The sequence below is a fragment of the Adiantum capillus-veneris genome, chromosome 1, assembly GCF_014529385.1.
Source record: "Adiantum capillus-veneris isolate H3 chromosome 1, ASM1452938v2, whole genome shotgun sequence".
NCBI classification, from domain to species: Eukaryota; Viridiplantae; Streptophyta; class Polypodiopsida; order Polypodiales; family Pteridaceae; genus Adiantum; species Adiantum capillus-veneris.
The window spans coordinates 40,109,472-40,131,403 of NC_140931.1; positions in this window are offsets into that span (position 1 = coordinate 40,109,472).

Consider the following 21,932-nt stretch of genomic DNA (forward strand, 5'->3'; position numbering starts at 1 on the left):
ACACCACGAGAAGCTGCAGATGGTATTGGCTCGATATGATGAATGTGGAGGACAACTAAATCCAAATAAATGTCATCTAGCACAGCCAAGGGTGAAGTTATTGGGCCACATGGTGTCAGAAAATGGCATTGAGGATGATCTAGACAAGGTTAAGTCTATTATTCTTCTTCCATCACCTATGAGTACGAAGAAATTGGCAACTTTTATACACAAAGTGAAGTACATGGCACAGTTTATTCCATTGTCTTCGTAGCTTCTTTATCCATTACAACAAGTGGCAAAGCATGATCCATTGCAATGGGATGACAAGTGTGAAGAAGTGTTTCAAGAGGTGAAAGAGGTGTTAGGGGGTTTTTCAACCATGCAGGCTCCTGATTGGGAGAAAGTTTTTTATGTAAATCCCTCAGTAGGGGATGATGCCATTGGAGCCATGCTATTGCAAAAGGGGAAGGGCAGCCATTATATGAGGCCAGTGTATTGTGCAAGCCGAGTGAATTTGGTAGCGGAGAGAAAGTTCTCGGAAGTAGAGCTAGTGATGGCCAGTGTAATATTTGCTTGTCGACGATTTCGTCATTACTTGCTACCACGGCCTTTTGTTTTCTTGAAGAGTTATGCTTTTTTGCCAAAGTTAATTAATGGTACTAACATGTCAAATGTGGTAAAGAAATGGGTAATTGAGCTGCAAGAGTTTGAGTTCTCTTTTCTAGTGGAAGATAGTACAAGGGCTACCCTAGCTGATTTGTTGACCTACAAAGAGAATCCCCTTATTGTTAAGGAAGAGATGGTGAGAAAGGTAGTTGAAGAAGTGCCACAGATCAGCAATGCACATGTGTTGTTCTTTGATGGTTCATACAGAATGAGCCATGATGTAGCTTCAGGGGGTATAGCACTTTATGATCCAGAGGGGAAGCTAGTATGCAAGAGAGGGTTCAAATTGGATGCTCATAGTAACAATGAGGCTAAATATGCTACTCTGGAAGCCGGATTACACATTTGTTTGAAGCATGGGGTTCGAAGGTTGAGCATAAAAGGTGATGCCTTGTTAGTGGTGAAGCAAGTGCTGGGTGTGTGGAAGAGCAAGAACACCTCATTGAAGGAAATGTGCTTCAGAATTAAAGGCCTGTTAAAAAATTTTGAAGCATGGATCATCAGACACATTGAACGTGCTCTAAATGGAGAGTCACATGAAGCAGCTCAAGGCATGATTGGGAAGCTATTTGTGTGGAGGACCACTTTACCTCTTTATCATGGCCGGGAAAGTTTGGATCAAGAAGAGGAGTTTTTGCTAACAGGAATCATTCCAAAGGAGATTCAGAAGTCTAAGAAGTATGGCTTTGTGCGTAGAGCATACAGGTACAAATTGATTGGTGATGTCTTATACATGAAAGGGGCTGATCTCGTGTTGAGACGTGTACCTTGGCGGGAGGAGATTTACAGAGTGTTGGAAAAGAATCATGAAGGCGCATGTGGTGGCCATTTTGCTCTAAAGATCACCTTGCATAAGATTTTGCAAGAGGGGTATGTATGGCCTAGTTTGCACAAGTATGTTCACCATTGGTGTAGGTCTTGCAATAGGTGTCAAGCATTTGGGAAGAGAGTGTTGAAGCCAGAGCTACGAAAAACCATTATGGCGTTTGATGTGTTTGAAAAGTGGGGGATTGATGCAATAGGCCCGTTACCTATCACAAGCAGGGGCAAAAGCTATATTTTGATGGCAGTGGACTATCTTTCTAGATGGGCAAAGGCTATAGCAATAAAACAGATCACTGCAAAGGATGTGGAAAAATTTGTGTATGATGAAATATGTTGCAAGTTTGGGGTGCCACTAAAGCTACTTTCAGATAAGGGGCCTGGCTTTAGAGCTAAACTGCTAGATTTTTTATGTGCAAAGATGAAGATTAGGCACCAACATACCACTCCTTATTACCCACAGTGTAATGGCTTAAATGAAAGATTCAATGGTGAGTTGGTACAGATTCTTTCGAAAGTCACTACAAGAGGCTATTCATATTAGCGACGCTCACACATCGACGCTCAAAATTTTTTTTCCCGGCGTCGCTATGAGCGTCGCTGGCTAGGCTAAAAAACTAACAGAGAGCGCCCAAAAACTCAGATCTCAGATCTGAGTTTTTCGGCGCCCTCAAGCAAGGAGCAGGTAACGCTCTCCCTCTCTCTCTCTCTCTCTCTCTCTCTCTCTCTCTCTTTCTTCTCCACACACACACACACACACACGAGGAGAGGAAGGAGAGCCAGGTATGCTCCTTCCCTCTCCTCACTCTCATGTTCCCTTCCCCTCTTTCTCTCTCCCTCTCTCTCTCTCTCTCTCTCTCTCTCTCTCACACACACACACACACACATAGTGTTTTTGAGAGAGAGAGAGAGAGAGAGAGAGAGAGAGAGAGAGAGAGAGAGAGAGAAAGAGTACAAACATAAACAAAAACGCACACACACATACATAAACAAATAATGCACACACACATTGAGAGAGGAAAAGAGAGAGAGAGCATGCATAAACAAAAAACGCACACATTGAGAGAGGAAAAGAGAGAGAGAACATGCATAAACAAAAAACGCACACATTGAGAGAGGAAAAGAGAGAGAAAACATGCATAAACAAAAAAATGCACACACATTGAGAGAGAAAGAGAGAGAAACTAATTTAACGTCGTAGGAAACTAATTAAAATTAAAAGACATAAAGATCTAGCCGACGAGGAGTTGAACTCAAGACCTATTATTCAAGAGGGAAATGGCATAACCAATCTATCATACTTGGCATGGGTGATAGAAAGGTTATACCATTTATCTCTTTTTATTGGCACACACATCCACACACGCGCACACACACAAGAAGAAGAGAGTTATAACATCGTAGGAAACTATCCTAAAAGACGTTAAAGATTAGGTTAGATGTAGACTTACGTTAAATTAGATTTAGGTTTATTTAAGTTAAATTAGATTAGATTTAGGTTTATTTTTAGTTAGATTTACGTTTATTTACGCTAGATTTAGATTTACGTTATATTAGATTAGATTTAGGTCTCCATCGACTGCGATGCCTTCACTCATGGTGGGCTTCGTCGATCCAAAAGTACTGGTGAAATATCTTCAGAAGATAGGGAAGAAGGTGGATCTTCAGGGCGGCAAGAGTCACTACATCCCCAACAATGACCATCTAGACAACCTCTAGTCATTCAACAGCAACTTCAAAGTTAGTAACAAGAGCAAGAACGGTCCAAAGGGCCAATTGCTGTCGTCAGATGTGGATGGAGATGAGGCAGCGTCACCACCGAAAGTTAAATCTCACATCTTTAGTGATGAGAATGCCAACTCTTGCCGAGTTATGTGAAAAATTATGTGTTAAATCAGTTTTAAGGTTCTTATAATCCCTGTTAGTTTAGTTCTTTGTTTTTAATATAACATAATTTACGTTAGATTTAGATTTATGTTATATTAGATTAGACTTAGGTTTATTTAGGTTTACCCACACACACACACACAAGAAGAAGAGAGTTTTAACGTCGTAGGAAACTATCCCAAAAGACGTTAAAGATTAGGTTAGATGTAGACTTACGTTAAATTAGATTTAGGTTTATTTTTAGTTAGATTTACGTTTATTTAGATTTACGCTTATTCACGTTAGATCGAGTCCACGCAAGAATTACTTACGGTTTAGGGTTTAGAGTTAGATGAACAGTGAAAAGATCTACTGTGAAAAGATGTTAAGATGCTGTGAAGTGCTACAGCTAGAGAAGAGGCAAAGGGGTTTTGTCCACTACATGCAGTATCATGTAGACGTGGGTCTGTAGATTTCTTGTACCCACAAATATAGGTATTGACCATAAAGACGAGATTATAACCCGGTGGTTCTGATCTCCGTGCACCTCTAGACCGAGGTGTGCGGGGATTGGACATGACTAGAGAATGTGAGGTAGAGAGAGAGAGAGAGAGAGAGAGAGAGAGAGAGAGATGTTGAGATGTCGAGCTCTACACCTTGAGCTGGCATCCACTACGGGTCTTGGCCGCTTACAGCATTTACTCACTGGCGCGTTAGGTGACCGACACGGAGGATCTCTGCCAGTGATTCTACAGCTGGACTACACTTATAGTGCCATCCTAGACGCTTCTAGAGAGTTCACACTTAGTGACCGCACGTACATATGTACTACTTTTCAGCTTTAGCACTTAGTCATTTTGTACTCTCTTTTCTGTGAAGAAGAAGAAGAAGCTTTCCATCTCTGTGTGCTTTGTGCTTGTCTAGTGTAGCTCTCTTGCATCCTCATTCTTTACATGGTATCAGAGCCTGGTGCAGGCAAGAGAGGCTAAGAGAGCAAGAGCATCACAATCCCTTCGTTCGCAATCCACGACCAGATGCACAAGTTTCTGAACAGGTCTCCAAAGTGCAGTATACAGAGATTTACTGTACAAGTACAGTGATTGTATGTACGCTTGATTGTGGACACTCGTTGAGTGTAGAAAGCGTTACAAGAACCACGATAGCAGGTTCAACAGATTTGCAGGTTTTTGCAGATTGCAACTATTTTGTCTTACTGCTTCAAGATGTCTGACGATTTCAGTCAGATTGTTACTGAGAAGCTTGAGAAAAATAACTACCCTGCATGGAAGTTCAGAATAACAAATTTCCTAAAAGGAAAAGGTTATTGGGACTATGTAGAAGGAGACAATGAAAAGGAACCAGAGATTCCCGAGGCAAATACTACAGCAGAACAAAGGAAAGCTTTGAGGGACTGGCAACAAGGCCAGAGCAAAGTGATGTATTGGCTTTCTATGAGCATCACAGATGGCATGATGGGCTATCTACAGGATGCTGAAACCCCCGCCATTGCATGGAGAAACTTAGGCAGAGTGTTCGAGGTGAACACCAAGGCCAAGAAGCTTCAACTAAAGTCGGAGCTAAATCAGGTTAAGAGGAACAACCTCTCAATCAATGATTATGCATTGAAGATCAAGAGTATCATTGAGGCTCTTGGATCTATTAAAGTCTCAGTGGAAGATGATGACATTGTACGTGCATGCTTGGATGGTCTAGGAGATGAGTATGTACATTTTAGGTCTTCCATGAATACAAGAGACGACATCCCCGTGTTCCAAGATTTGATTTCTATGCTTATTCTTGAGGAGAAGAACCTTGACACATCTTCTTCTCATGGCAGAAATAATTCTGAACAGGATTCTATTCTAACTCCAACAGAGGTAGAGGTAGAGGTCGTGGTCGAGGCCCAAGGGGTTGCAGGGGCCAATTTCTGGAAGGTCAATCAAATCAAAACAATACAGGTGGCAGGGGAAACCAGTCTCAAGGCAGGGGGAGTCAAAGAGGTCGTGGTGCAGGATCAAGCAGGCAGCAACATACTCCAGATAGTAGAGAATGTTGGACTTGTGGTGAAAGAGGTCACATGTCACGTGACTGTCCAAAGGGAAAAGCAAGTAGAAAGAGAGAACAGGGCAACTATGCATCTACTAGCAGAGATGCAGATGACAGCAAAAACGAGCGCATGTTTGTTATGCAACATGTAATGAATACAATGACTGCAGAGAATTCCACCCAAGATGATGTTTGGTATGTGGATTCAGGTGCCTCTAATCACATGACGTCTCGTGGAGAGTGGTTTAGAGATATGCGCAAACCAGATGTGTTAGGCTATGTGCAGACAGGAGATGACACAGCTCACCCCATTGCTCATGTAGGGGACATACCTCTAAATACGAAGAGTGGGAAATCAAAGTACTTAGCAGATGTACTTCATGTCCCAAACATTACAAAGAATCTTGTTTCTGTTGGACAAATGGTTGAGCAGGGTTTGCAGGTTCGCTTCAATCCAAATGGCTGTTATGTAGAAGATTTCCAGAATGGCTGTAAGCTGATCACAGAGGGAAAATGTGTGGGCAGAATGTTTACGTTGAATGTAGACATGCCTGAGGTAAAAGCTGCATTATTTGCACAGGGCACAGGTGTTGTGGCTGATGTTGACATTTGGCACAAACGCATTGGCCATGTCAATGAGCAGAGATTGTGCAGCATGCAATCAAAACAGATTGTAAAAGGTTTGCCCAAATTCAAGGTGGATGGTATGCATAAAGTGTGTGCAGCATGCCAGTTTGGAAAACAGTCAAAGGGCTCATTTCCACATGAGCGCAATGTATGTAAAAAGCCACTTGAGGTGGTGCACACAGATGTTTGGGGTCCAACCGATACTGCAAGTATACATGGTTGCAGGTATTATGTCTCTTTCATTGATGACCATACAAGGAAAGTATGGGTCTACTTCATGCGTAACAAAAGTGAAGTGTTTGGTCACTTTCAAGACTTCAAAGTCATGATTGAGAAGGAGACAGATATGCAAATCAAGACATTGAGGTCAGATGGAGGGGGAGAGTCTTTCTCCAATGATTTTTCAGATTTTCTGCGAATGCATGGTATACACAGGCAGTTTACATGCAGATATACTCCACAGCAGAATGGGGTCGCAGAAAGGAAAAACAGGCACATTGCAGAGGTTGCACGTGCATTGATGAATGAGAAGAACATGCCTCATCATTTCTGGGCTGAAGCTATAAATACAGCTGTGTACATTATGAACAGGACACCTACAGCTGCGGTGCATGATGTAACACCTGAGGAAAAGTTTATAGGTACAAAGCCTGATTTGGCACACTTGAAAGTGTTTGGCTGCATAGCTTACGTGCATGTACCAGATGAGTTGCGTAGGAAATTGGATCCTAAAGCAGAGAAATGTATTCTTGTGGGATATTCCCTTGAACAAAACGGGTACAGGTGCTACAATCCTACTACACGAGAATTACGAGTGAGCAGAGATGTAGTCTTTGATGAGATGAGCAGCTGGTACAGTAATGCACATGGCACTATTGGGGATGATGTAAAAGATGATGTGGTTGTACAAAATGTGAGGCCACAGTCACAGGTTTTGAGTGGACCACAAGAGTCCTCTTCTCGTGGCTCTGTTGAGAAACCATGGAATGGTAGACTACGTACGCAGGTTACTCCACCAACAGGTACAGGGAATGTATCACGAAAAGGAAAGGAAAAGGTTGATGAACCTCCCTTTATGGTTGATGCATCATCAGGTTTTTCACATGTAGACATGGATTCAGATGGTTCTGAACAAAGTCTTGATGAGGAATTTGGAATTCCGGCTGTCAGGACACCTGGTGTAAGGAAAGTACAAGAAGATGCTAGAGGGCAAAGGAGTGACCCAGGACCACGCAGATCTAATAGAGTCAGAAATCCAGTTCAGAAATTGACTTATGATGGGTATCTAGCGCATCACCAAGCCTACATGGCTAAGGTGATACAGGATGTGGAGCCCACATGTTTTGAGGATGCAGTTGGAAATGTGCATTGGGATGATGCAATGAATGAAGAGATGGCTGCATTGGAAGCAAACGACACATGGGAGTTGGTGCCATTGCCAAGTGGCAAGAAAGCTATTGGCTATAAATGGGTGTATAAAACCAAGCATAAGGCTGATGGTAACATTGAGCGTCACAAGGCAAGGCTGGTCGCAAAGGGTTATGCACAAACGTATGGCATAGACTATGAGGAGACCTTTGCTCCAGTGGCAAAGAGATCGAGTGTGAGAGCTGTCATAGCAGTGGCTGCATCTAGAGGATGGATTATGCATCAAATGGATGTAAAGAATGCCTTCTTGAATGGTGAGTTGCAAGAGGAAGTGTATATGGATCAGCCACCTGGTTATGTCGATCCAGGTTACCCATATTATGTATGCAGACTTCTCAAAGCTTTGTATGGTTTGAAGCAGGGATCTAGAGCATGGTATGACAGGATTGCCAAGTATCTTGTCAGTATTGGTTTTAGGAGAGCTCATGCTGATCATTCACTCTATGTACGTGAGAGTGATGTGGGGATTGTGGTCATTACCATATATGTAGATGACCTTATTATTGTGGGTGACAATGCTATGGAGATTGACCATGTGAAGGGCCTTCTCAAACAGGAGTTTGAAATGAAAGATTTGGGCGAGTTGCGCTACTTTTTACGCATTGAGGTGATCAGGACTCTAGAGGGTGTATGGCTATCACAGAGACAGTATGCTTTGGACATGTTGTCAAAGTATGGTATGGATGATTGTAAGCCAATTTCTATTCCCTTGGATGTGAATGCAAAGCTGAGTGCAGAGAAGGGTGATGTTGTTGAGGATGTCAACATGTACAGGAAGATTGTGGGTAGTCTAATCTACTTGACTATCACGAGGCCAGACTTGAGCTACACACTAGGCTTGGAGAGTCAGTTCATGCAGCTTCCGAGGAAGCCACATTTGGATGGAGTACGACGCACACTTAGGTATGTGCAAGGTACTCTTGACTACGCATTGTTCTATGCAGCAGATGCACCATTAGCATTGTATGGGTATACAGATGCAGATTGGGCAGGTAGCATTGTTGATAGGAGATCTACGAGTGGCTTCATGTTCTCTTTTGGGAGTGCTGCTGTTACTTGGAGCAACAAAAAGCAGCCTACGGTTGCTTTATCGAGCACAGAGGCCGAGTACAGAGGTGCAGCAGTTGCGGCGTGCGAGGTAGCTTGGCTACGCACATTACTTGAGGACTTGGGAGTGCAGGTGGACCAGCAGATTTTCATCCATTGTGACAACCTCAGCAGCATGCAGTTGGCTAGGAACCCAGTGTTCCATGCCAGGACCAAACACATAGAGGTCCATTACCACTACGTTCGAGAGCGAGTGTTGGCGGGCGACATCGACTTGGTCTACGTCAGCACAGAGGAGCAGATAGAGGATATCTTTACCAAGGCCCTCGGAGCTGAGAAGCTTCGACGTTTCCGGACTATGCTTGGACTCTGCGACATGCAGAGCTCGAGGGGGAGTGTTGAGATGTCGAGCTCTACACCTTGAGCTGGCATCCACTACGGGTCTTGGCCGCTTACGGCATTTACTCACAGGCGCGTTAGGTGACCGACACGGAGGATCTCTGCCAGTGATTCTACAGCTGGACTACACTTATAGTGCCATCCTAGTACGCTTCTAGCGAGTTCACACTTAGTGACCGCATGTACATATGTGCTACTTTTCAGCTTTAGCACTTAGTCATTTTGTACTCTCTTTTCTGTGAAGAAGAAGAAGAAGCTTTCCATCTCTGTGTGCTTTGTGCTTGTCTAGTGTAGCTCTCTTGCATCCTCATTCTTTACAAGAGAGAGAGAGAGAGAGAGAGAGAGAGAGAGAGAGAGAGAGATAAGACAAAGAATGCCAATAGAATATTAAATTTGTTGTCCAGGTTATAAGATTTGTATCCTCATTATGAGTAGTGATGAGGATGTTCGTCAGTCCAACCAAAACACCTATCTCTCAACGAGGGTCTTATGTCCTTGTAATCAATGCAAGCATGCTGTGCGACGGACAAGACGTGTTTCTTTGCAGCACGTTCGTAAGTTTGGCGAGTTCGATCCATCAATTATAGATCAAGTTGTTGCCAATTATACCTCGTCGGACTCTGACGCTGGCCAACAAGCAGCAATCTTGCAACCCAATAGACGTGTTCGCAGGCGCTTTGGTCAAGCAGCATATGTGAGGCCACAAGATGTAGCCTCTGACAGCTCGGGGGATGATCATGCAGAGCACATTCCCAACAAGGCAATGTTTGATCTCGAGATTGATGAAATGATCGAGACGATCATGGATTCAGAAAGGCTTATCTATGATGATATGAAAAGTGAAGCCGATACGCCATTGTATAATGGAGCACGTATGTCTAGATTGAAAGCACTCCTGGTTCTTCTCAACACACGGGCAAAGTTTGGATGGAGTGACACTAGCGTCACAGCGCTTTTCAGGTGATCTATTACAATTAGTTTACTTTAATAAAACTCTAAATGTATAATGATCTGATAGATTTTTACACGACTGTATCGTATTTTTATGTTGTGTAGATTGCTTAAAGAGCACATACTACCAGCTGACAATGTGATGCCAGATTCCCGAGATGAAGCAAGAAAGATTTTGCGAAACTTGGGAAAGGATTACAATTCTATCCACGCTTGTCCTAATGACTGCATTCTTTTCAGAGGGGAATACATAGACATGGAGAAGTGTCCGAAATGTGATTCTGAAAGATATCGAGTAGATCTCCACGGGACAAAAATTCCACAAAAGGTTTTACGACATTTTCCTCTGCTTCCTCGCATCAAGCATTTCTTCGAATGTAAGTCCATGGAAGCCCTAGCATCATGGCATGAGGAGAATAAATCTTCGGATGGTGTGCTACGAATTCCTGCAGATTGCGCAGCCTGGAAACATATAGATGGAACATGGTCGGATTTTGCCAGGGAAGCTCGAAATTTGCGCTTAGGCCTGGCTATGGATGGCGTAAATCCATTTGGTCAAAGATCAACATCTTACAGTATATGGCCCGTTGTCATTGTCAACTACAACATTCCCCCGTGGTTGACTACGAAGAAGTGGCACCTATGGCTAAGCTTAATTGTGCCAGGGCGATATAAAGTGGAGAATATGGATGTGTATCTTCGTCCACTATTGGAAGAGCTACAACAATTGTGGATTGGCATAGAGGTGGTGGATATGAGCCGACACACAGGACGACGGAATGCTTTGATCAGAGGAATTCTAATGTGGACCATGCATGACTATCCCGGGCTAACAGAATGCTCAGGTGATCTATTGACACTCCTCACTCACACACTGTAAATCTTGTTTTTTCCCATAGTTGATCTATTATCATGTGTATACATGCAGGGCTTCAAACAAGCGGATACAAAACATGTGTCACATGTGGACCTAGACTGAATGCACGTAGGGCGCCCTCACTGAAGAAGCAAATCTACGAAGGTCATCAAGCGTATCTTCCGAGGAATCATGTCTTACGCGACGGCTTTTTGGGAAGAGAGCCACCAAGGATGTCTGCACAAGCATGGTTAGAGAAGAAGGAGATGTGCGATGACGGATTGCCTCCAGGGATGAAGAGACTATCTCTATGGTACGAGTTACCATACTGGCCCCGACTCATGATCAATCACTTGCTCGATCCAATGCACATATTCAAGAATGTGGGTAATCTACTATGGGACCATCTGACCGGCAAGAAAGATACTTTGGGAGCCAGAGTTGACCTTAGAAATGTGGATCGTATGGAGCAATATTGGCCGCAAACAGCGTCTGATGGATCGATAAAACTCCCTAAAGCACCATGGATTTTCACACGAGCCCAAGAACGCAAAGTAAAAGAGACCATTCGATCTTTGCGGACCCCCATTGGCGTAATGCACTCGCTCCGAACGTGTTTTACTAAAGAAGGAAAGCTTACCGGTTTGAAGTCACACGATTGGCATAAAATGTGTCAGGTACGTTCATAGTGGACTTTAATATCATTGCATAAAATGTGGACTTTAATATCATTGCTGCACATACTTTACAGTTTATTTTACCGGTTGCCATTGAGGGATGTTTTTCTCTCGACATCCGTAACACAATCTACAAACTTGCAAAGCTGGTGCAATGGATCTCACAAAAGGAGATCAACGTAGACTCCATACCATTCGCCAAACTAAATGCTGCAGAGCTTGTGTGCATGTTTGAGAAACATTTTCCTACTACCATGCTAACCATTCAGGTGCATCTTCTTGTTCACATAGTTGATGAGGTGGAAGTAGATGGCACAGTTCATTCCAGATGGATGTTCTTCTTAGAATGTTTCATGAAAACGCTTAAGGGATATGTGCGTCAAAAGGCACGTCCGGAGGGTAGCATGGCAGAAGGTTGGTTGGTATCAGAGTCCCTAGTGTACATTGGAGAGTGGCTAGACGGATTTGATAAAGCCCGGGACACGCTATGGCGAACCATAGATGATGAGCGCATATCTGGGATTGTCATGTGCAATCTCGGTGTTGAGAAGAAGATGACGGAAGATCTAGAGGCTAAAATCAACCGATTTTGCATGCTTCACAATCCAGTGATGCAAAAGTGGATTTCGCAATATGAGGATGCAAAGCAAGAGCGACAAAGGGCACGAATCGAGTGGAGACGGGGAAGACGACCACCGATGCACTATCCGACGGTTCTGGAGAGCCTACCAACATTCATGAGCTTAAGATGGTTGCACAACCAATTGAAAAGCGCACAACAATGCAGTGACGAAGTGACTGATGAAGAGTGGGAGTACTCTCGGGGTTGCGCGACCAAGGTAAGTTTGCAATGTACGACTAGCTAGTGACTTTATTTCTAAACGTTTGAACGGCCACTCGTAATCTTTGTTCGTTGTAGTATATGTCATACACAGCAGCATAGTGTAAAGGTCGACATTTTAGGGTGGAACGGATCGACAAAAAACGTTTTACTTAAGATTGTGGAATCATGGCAAAATTTGAACAGTCTAGTCGACGATGTTCCTCTGATGCAGATCCTGTGGTGGCGGAACTCACTTACTTCGGCACGCTACAAGAGATTTTGAGGATCGATTACAGAGGATTTTTTGTCGACTTGTTCGACGTGCAATGGTTCAAGATAATCATGGAGGGTCGCAAAGCTACTGTGCGTAGAGGAGAGTCTGGTTTTCTTGAGGTGGATTCTTCTAAGAAATGGACTGACCTAAGAGACACTTTTGTACTACCCGAGCATTGTGAACAAGTAAGTATGTAAATAGTTAACATCTCCCTTTTACAAGTTATGTGCTTGAAAGCTCTCATGTAAGTTATGTGGCTCTGGCAGGTAATATTTCATCCTACAAATTCTACATCAAACTGGTGGTACGTCATAGAGGTATCCCCTTGTAGTGCAAGGACGTATGAAGGCTACCATGTGCCAATCACAACGGCATCAATGGAGGAGATCAGAGAAGATGCTCAATCAGAAGCCGCTGCGGTGGTGCCAGACGAGCATCAAGATGCTACTACTCTATATGGGGTGCATGCAGAGGAGCTACAAAATGAAACAGAGGATATGTGTTTAAACGGAGAGCTCTATATAGATATAGGAAGTTATGCTTAGTTATGCGAGGATGAGAGAGAGATCTCTTAAAGCCACAAATATTGTATTTGAACAATTTTGCTGCGTGTTGTGAAAGCTCTGGCTCTCTAAGTACCTTCCATGGTGTATAACGCTCTTTTCTACTCGCGCTCACATCTTTTGATTGAAAATTCTGAGTTTTCGACTTGCCTCTTCTATCACTCAATTCATTGCGTCATTGTATTTATATGCGTCATTATGTCATTGTATTTAATGGTCTTTGCGTCATTGTCTACTCTATTCATTCAATATTAAGTTTAAATATTCGTGTGTTTAATGCAAGTATGGATGATGAGAAGTTTCTTTCTTCTTTGTCACCGCAGCAGAGACAGTGGTACGTGGAGTGTCATCGCTCTGGCGCATCATCGCGCGTTCCTACTCCATCCGCATCTCCCTCTCTTTCGGAGCATTCGGCGCGCTCCGAAGCTTCGGCGTCGACGAGACGAGCTTCACACTCGTCTAGACACCGGCGCTCTAGTGGTGGCGGTGGCGGTTGTTGTGGGGATTCCACCGCCGATGCCTCCACACCGCCTCGTGTTCGACGAGGCTCTTTACCCTCCCCTTCTTTGCCCGCCCCCACACCAGCCACAGCATCGCCATCTACGCAAGGTTTTGCGCGGCTGACTGTTCCTAGCAGCTACACACCTCTACCTACTCCGCCAGGAGCCACCCCACTCGACACTCCTCGCTTCGAGGCCCAGACGCCGGTGGAGACACCTGACGTCCGTACCCCCATCGACACGCCGCTAGAGACCCCTGCCGGGACACCCAGGTTCACGCGTCACCGGCCAGAGGGCTTGCCTTACTCCGTCGACTTCAGCGGCGGCATCATCATGGATGATGATGGCAAGAAGGTGATCTCGCGCATGCGTGGTCTTTGCTCTCAGCTATTTAGACACTACATACTAAACAAATGGAGTGAAGTACCAAGTGATTTAAAAAAAAGAGTCATCAGCATACTTCATGATGAGTTTCCCGTTCCAACACGGGATCAGCGCTTCAATGAAGACCTGATGAAGATTCGAATGCGCGAATACTGCAAACACAAGCGTTCCGAAGTGCAAAAAGCAATCAAGCATGGGTGGAATAGGCCAGATTGGCTGGCCAAAGAAGATTGGAAGAATGCGAAGAAAGCAGCGTGCGAGAATCTCGACAAGTGGAAGCAACAAAAGAATGCAGCCAGAGCGCGAGTAGAGGCAAGGAGCTTGCACCACTTGGGGAGCGGTGGATGGGCATCATGTGAGGCCGATTTTGTAAGTGTTTTTGCATTGCTCTTTATGTTCGATAGTTTAGGGTTTATGAGTTTTTTAATTCTAACATAATGAAATCTTTGTATGTTTTGACAGTGGTCGATGACAGGACGTGATACCACACCGTACGAGCGCGAGTACGCAGGCAGGAAGGGCTTAAACGCCCTGATGGACATTCTCAGTTCTCGCGGCGGCATGGTTAGTATTAGGGTTTACTCTTTTCTATTTTTTGGATTGTTTTATAAATGTCATTATATGTTTATACTTACTGAAAGCTGTCTTATTGTCTTTTTTTGCAGAATCCGACAGATACGCCGCTTGGACGCGATGAGACGTCTGACTAGACGACGTCAGTTTAGCCGTAGCTAGATAGCATTAGTTTAGGGTTTCTCATAGCTTATGTATCATGAGACGGATTTTATACGTCTTTTTGAACCATGTATATTATTACATTTGTCACTGCAGTTCATTTTGCCAATCAATTCTTTATTCCTATGATGTTGTACAATTGTCATTATTACATTTGCCAATCAATTCATTTTGCCTATGATGTGTACAATTGTCAATTTTACGCTTGTCAATTTTGCAAACAATGCGTCTTGTGGGTGACTATTTTGGGTCTATTATCTACCCTTGCAGTTTTTTTAAAAAGTGAATCAAGTACAATATGGTTGATGGGTGGCACGGCATTCAATGCCCTGTCACCAAAAAAAAAATCTCTCGGGCGTCGCTATAACCGTCGCTATTTATGGCTCTGGAGCGTCACTATAAGCGTCGCTATAGACTTCTGTGTAAACGTCGCTATAACCGTCGCTATGACCGTCGCTATGGGCGTCGCTATAAGCGTCTTTATATAGCGACGCTTATAGCGATGCCTATAGCGACGCATATATCGACGCTCTCGCAGCGATAATATTAGCGACGCCGGGGGTTATAAGAACCCAATGTATTTCCGTCGCTAACAGCGTCACAAGAGCACACAACCTCTTGTAGTGAGTGACAGAGCACCAAGGAAAGAATTGGGATTTGGAATTGCCTAGTGCATTATGGGCTTACCGTACTTCGGTGAAGACAGGTACAAGGTTTACTCCATTTCATTTGGTGTATGGAAAAGAAGCACTATTGCCTGTGGAAGTAGAGTTGCCTGCGGTCAAGATGTTAGAGAAGTTGCTTGGGCCGCCTAGTGATGCATTCGAAGAAAGGCTCTTACAACTACAAGAGGTTCAACTGGATAGGATGAGTGCATTGGAACATTATGGGCAGATGCAAGATAGGACTTTGGCAAAGATAAATGAAAAGGTCAAAAGTAAGGGTATCAAGAAGCATGACTTGGTTTTGCGCTACAACAGCAAGCTGGACAACACCTTCCAAAAGAATTTTCAAATTAAGTGGGAAGGCCCTTTCAAGGTAGTGGAGTGTTTTCCAAATGGCACATATCAGCTGGCTAACCTGAATGGTGTTCTACATAAGTCAAGGGTAAATGGATTGCGTCTTAAATTGTATCATGCTAGATTGATGATGGTGGAGCAAGATGAACTGTCTGTGGAGCAAGCAATGTTGGTGAAGGATGAGGAGACCTGTGATGCGGCGAGTCTCATATCGCTCTTTGCTACTGCTGATCATGAATGATCTAGCAGGTTAGGGGATGGGCAAATTATGTCAAGAGTTTTTTGGAGCAAGGGATTGCGCATATGTACATATACATGCATGGTGCATCAAATAAAGAATTGCCCATTTTTCAGAGCCAGGTGGTTACGTGGGGCCCACATGTGTACAGGTAGGACAGGGTGTACATAGTGCATCGATTTTCACTATTACCAGTACCACTGTGTTTTTTCTACAATAAGGAGCAGTTGGTAGCGCGTTAAACTTCTTGAGGAAGCTATCCGTGGGCCGACGACATGAGGTAAGCAGGTGTGCCAGATGGCATCGAGTGGCGTCAGGAGGCCGAACGGGGTCAATATTTGCACGTGGATGAATATGGACACAAAGTGGTGTTTTCTTGTGAGAGTTATGCAGAAATTTCATCATTAGGGCCACTTTTTGGGGCCACTTCACGTGGTTACGAGACACATTATTGAAAAGAAATGAGTGCCAGGTGTGCGGATGATGCAAAAAAGGTGACAACTATGCACTGCGAGGTCAGTTTTTGGCCTGTTCGGGGTCCGTTTGAGGTCATCTAAAAGTTTAAGGGTGCCCAATTAATAAATCTAAGTGTGGGAACTGAAAACTAAGAGACGACCAGAAAAAACGTGGAGAAGAGAGGAGGAACAGCCGCAGCTGTGTTTTTGCTCATTTTGGAGCCTGTTTTGGCCGTAAACTGCTCATCCGAGGTCGGATTTGAGCACTTTGACATTGTAGACTGGGGTTTTGGGCTGTTCCGGATGCGATGGCGCTGTCCATTTTGCCAAATTCCTCACTCTTTTCCTGCTGTTTTTCTGTGTAAGTTTCTCCTATGAGCAAAGTTTCTGCTCTAGTTTGTGATTGTATCTGGCTTATTTTACCCATATTGTGTGAGCTGTTTGCCCCATTGGTGTTGGCCCAAGCTCAATTGTATCTAAAAATTAGAAATTCTCCTCTTTTGAGCTGAGTTTTTTGGATGTGTGTGTGTGTGTGTGTGTCTGTGTGGAGTGGGCAAGTGGATAGTCTCTCTCCTCTCACTCCTGAGGTGTGTTCCCTGTCTCGGCCAGGTGTGTTGTCTAAGTCGAGTGGTGCCCCATAGTGTGTGTGTGTGTGTGTATCTTCCCAAGAGTGTGTGTTGGGTCGTTATAGAGGCGTTGTGTGTGTTTTCATCCCGCTCACAACGTTTAAAAGGAACACTGCCAGGAATTTCCTCTCCTTGTAGAGGTTGTTCTCCAAGGTTAGTTGGCGTCACTACAAGATTTGCGGAGTTAATATTTGGCTCTAGGAATTCTTGACTCGAAGCCACAGAGCTATATATCGTTTGTCTCTAGCCACCCTTTTTGGTCAGCTCTTCTCTCAAACGCTTTGTAACTACAGGTGCCTGGGGATGTTCACATTTCTTACAATTGTTTTTAGTGCTACCCAGAAAATAATCCCCAATATGTGGTGCACCTCCTAGTTTTGTTATGTGACAAAATTTACATTGTCACTCATTATATCAGTCGCATATGTTGTGAGCATAATCAGACTCTTTGCCAGGAGCTCTTTTATTCTTTGGCTTCTTCGTACCACTTGTGCCCACATTTTGCTCCATTGCTTTTAAATTAAAACTGAAGACAAAAGAACAAGGTGTTTGGTTTTTGAAACATTTTTCTTCTTTCAATAAATATTATAATTTAAAAACCATTCAATATGAAAGTAACTATGATGCACAATATGATATTTTCAATGCAAGCTAGTCAATCCACATATCGATCATCTATATTGTGAACAACCATACACATTGCAATGTAGTCTATGCATGGCATAATAACAATAACAATTCTATGAATCTCTCTATGCAATTAATATTATAATGATTATTTATATGTCCACTTTGATTTGCAAACAATAAGACACATCTAATTTCATTTGCTACGAAAAAACAAACGAAAGCAATAAAATATATGATTGGTCATTTCATGCACTAATAATCTATCGTAATACATAATGCACTCTCTGTATAAAACAATGCATGAACTAACGCAAATAAATCTTCAATATAATCACTGAATTGAGGACTACTTGTACCCAATGAAGGATTGTAGCCCACCCATGCAACCAATTCAATATATAAAAGCTATTTTAATCCAATCGAAGATTATAGCTCTTATATTGTGGAGTGACAAGTGTAAATCAACTCAAATGCAAGACTTCAAGGATCTTTATATGCTAGGTACACTAGTATAAAAAATCCGACCCTTGACTATCGACTCGTCATTTACATATGCTCATCTTCTAAAACCAATTACAGCCCTCATTTGGACCAATGGCTTCTTCGCAATGAGCATGATTCTCCAAGTTTTCAGCTGTTTTGGTTTGGTACCTTTATGTCGGTAAACGAATTAAAAAATTTTAGAAGTGGTTACCGAATTAAGAATCACGTTCGGCTCAAAAAAAGGACCTGTGACTCTTTAACCTTAGGCCAATTCATAAGGAGATGACTATACCCGGTACTCAAATTCACTCCCCAAGGATTTTCCTAGCTAAAAGACCGTTGTTAGCACACTATTTACTATATATAAATACTTCCACCAGGATTTTCCATTTTCCCGGCGGGCCCGCCAAGCTATTGCATATATCCGGCGGACTCGCATGGAAAATGGAAAAGCCCGGTGGGCCCCGCAGAAAAAAATGGAAACCCCGGAGGGCTAACTGGCTCTATATGTTTTTGCAGGTCAAAATCAAAGTCACATTAACAATTAACGTGATCACGTGATTTTTTGTGTAAATACTAAAGTTATTGACGTAATCACCCAATCGTGATTACATTAATGCAATCCCTAGCTATAGTGTCCAAAATAATTTTTTACATTATGTAGTTATGGACCCACTTGTAGGGTTTGATTTGGCACATGCTGTCACAAGGGATACAACATGGTCTAGGAACTCAAGGAGTTTGGTTTAGCCTGTGTAGAGCATGGATAATGAGGTTCCCTCTCATGCACATTGCATGACTATTTACACTTACCTCGACACCCAAGTACATCTCTTACTCGAAGGATGTTCTTTTTTTAGACATCCTTACCTGAGACATATTCCACATGTACGTGAAGAATATGAGTCTCTAGGACTGCCAGCACTGGTGTTGCTACTTCAATTATGTGTCATGAAGATATCCCTAGGTGCTGGTCAAATCCATTTTCTAGACCATTTTGAGCACACTGTAATAGGAGAAATTTCATTGGCTTGAAATTGTCAGATATGCAAAACAACTTGCTAAGGTTAGAAGTGCGGGTAAACAATAATAAAGGATAATTGTTTATGCATATAGCAAAAACATGAGTTGTTAATGAATAGATTTCATTGTTTCTACCTAGAAGTGATTAATGTTTCACCTTCTATTATGGTTCAAATGTTTTAGCAAGGCTTGCAAATGATTACAACAGAAAGTATTTAGCTTCTTTTAAGTATTGGCAAGTATGATCGTGGATATACATGTTCGATTTTTTTTTTCTAAATGCATGAACACTAGGTGTTATGGGCCCTAGTGTTTAGTAAATGTTGATTTGGAGTGGCATACACATTCATCACAATAAATGCTTATGAAGAATTTTGTACTCTATGTGCAGTATCTCTATGAGATTCCTTTTGGATCTACCAATCACCAATAGAGGCCATGGATTGGTTTGGATGCTTGTGGGTTTTTCAAGTTCACCAAGATGGTTATTCATAACATCATTGATTTTTCAGCAATGTTGTAAGGAACGATGGTCCCTATTTACCAATCATTTTGTAAGACTCTCTGTAAACTGTGGGAAAACACACCTCAATATTTTTGTTATCCAAGGGGATATAGACAGATTAGGCAGATTACAAAGTTTAATCTTGTGCTAAAGGATATGCAAAGTGCATACATTAGAACCAAGCAATCCAATTAGTAAGCATTTATTGATCTAGTTGGAGCTTCATGTATAATTCAGGTTCGCAACCTTGATCAATGGTTATGGTGGGGTGTTTACTGATAGGAGAAGATAAAAGGTTAAGGAATTAAACTTGGATGATGAGTAACGTCACCAAGTTACTTTCATGGAAAGTGAAAAGAGGTACTCTTTTGGGTACATCGTTGTTGTGTTAGCTTGTTTAGCATGCTTGTGTGCGTTCTAAATGGACCCTACACACTATTTTGGATAGGACTGGATAACACAAGATGGTTGCAAATGGACAACAATGTGTAAAATCAAGATTTTACTATTGGTTTCATTGAGCCTCCTATTGAACCGTGTTCCAATCAAGCAAACAGCTAGATCCATGAAGGATGCCACTTTGGAAAACATTAGTGTATAACCACTCCTGTTTTCGAGGATGAAAACTCTTTTCCAAGGGGGGAGTAATGTCATGCCAAGGGTAGGACCGGGCAACGCCAAGGGTCAGGACGAACAGGTAGTCAAGGAGGTCCTTATGTTTAGAGGACCAAGGGCCTATATATGGCATGGTTGGGTGGTGATGAGCATGCTCCAATCCCCTCTGTCTTACATCCACATATAGCCTTTTCCTCAATCACATGAACTAGGAGGTAGACTTGACTACACAAGAGTACATTAAGTGCATGTTGAGGATTTAGTGCATATAGAAAATTTTAATGGAATAGAGATATGGTGTACCTTACTAACTCACCAAGATTAAAAATATCTTCCCTTACTTTCTTGTCCTCGCATGTGCACATACTTACAAACATAATGAACTACAATGTTAGAAGATTAAGAAAAGATATTGTGTTAGTCATACACAAAATTCAATAACTAAACTAAATGAGAAATAACATAAAAATTGAAGAATTACGTGTAACATCTTGTGCCAATCGTGAGATTTCAACCCATACAATTGAATGCTTCCAACTTTCTTTGCCTTTGCAAAATCTCCCTTTAGTAATCCCATGTATTTGTTGGTGTGCAAATCAATGCATCTTTAGGAAGCACAATATTTCCATTAGTGGCTCGGCATGTCCCTCAAATCCTCCCTCATCCCTAATGAGTTCCTTTTGTGCATAATGTGGTCCCGAAGGGTGTGAGAAACATCCTTGAATATGTTCATGGGATCTAAGATGTTAGCAGATCGCCACAATGGACGTCTATAGTATAGCTATCATACACTAACATAATGTCAATACTCAGGGAAGCGACTCAGATGGGGCACAAAGACTCTTTGAAGGTGTCAACCTCAAGATGTGAACTTAGGAAACAATAATATCTCTTGCACTAGCAAACGTAACACGCGTGAATCTAGAAAATTGCATATATCCTATGTCACTGCAAGCAATTGTCACACCATTTGACACTCAGACAAAGTCCAAATGCTATGAAACTTTAGGAGGAGGTCCATGAAACTTAGAAACACTATCCTACTAGGTTTTGTCACATTCCAATGAGGTTACAGAACCACAATCCATCATAATCAAGGTCCTAGAAATTGCAACAGATCATACCCAAAAGATCACCCTAAGGTCTAGGAACACTCTCCTATGGTCAAAACGTCATAAAACAACCTTTGACACACACAAAATATCTGATTTAGCTCGCTAACACATAGTCGGTCGCAAAACACAACAGAATTGATGATGATTATACTTAAATGAAAGAGTAAGAGACAAGGAACACAATGCAAGTTTCAGAATCAAAATTTGATTACCAGAGCTAAAGATAAGCTGATTACATAGCACGGAGAATAGCCGCTCTCAATCGCGCTTCAAACTCTTAAAATTTTGAAAATGATAAGGTCCTTTTTCCACTCACAAAAATGAACTTTACACCGAGGGCTTCTTAGACAATGGCCAGCTTTACAAGGCTCAAACCAATTACAGAACCATACAACTCAGATTGGGCTTAACAAACTCAAATATTATGTGATTAAAGTAAGAGGCTCTCTTATAATTACAAGGCTTTTCGTCAAATAATGGTGGACATTGAAAAATTTTAGGGCTCTTCAAGAAGGGGTCGACTAGGAGGGTGCCCATCCGGTTTGACTGCCAACATTCCCCCTTCCTAGTCTTTGCA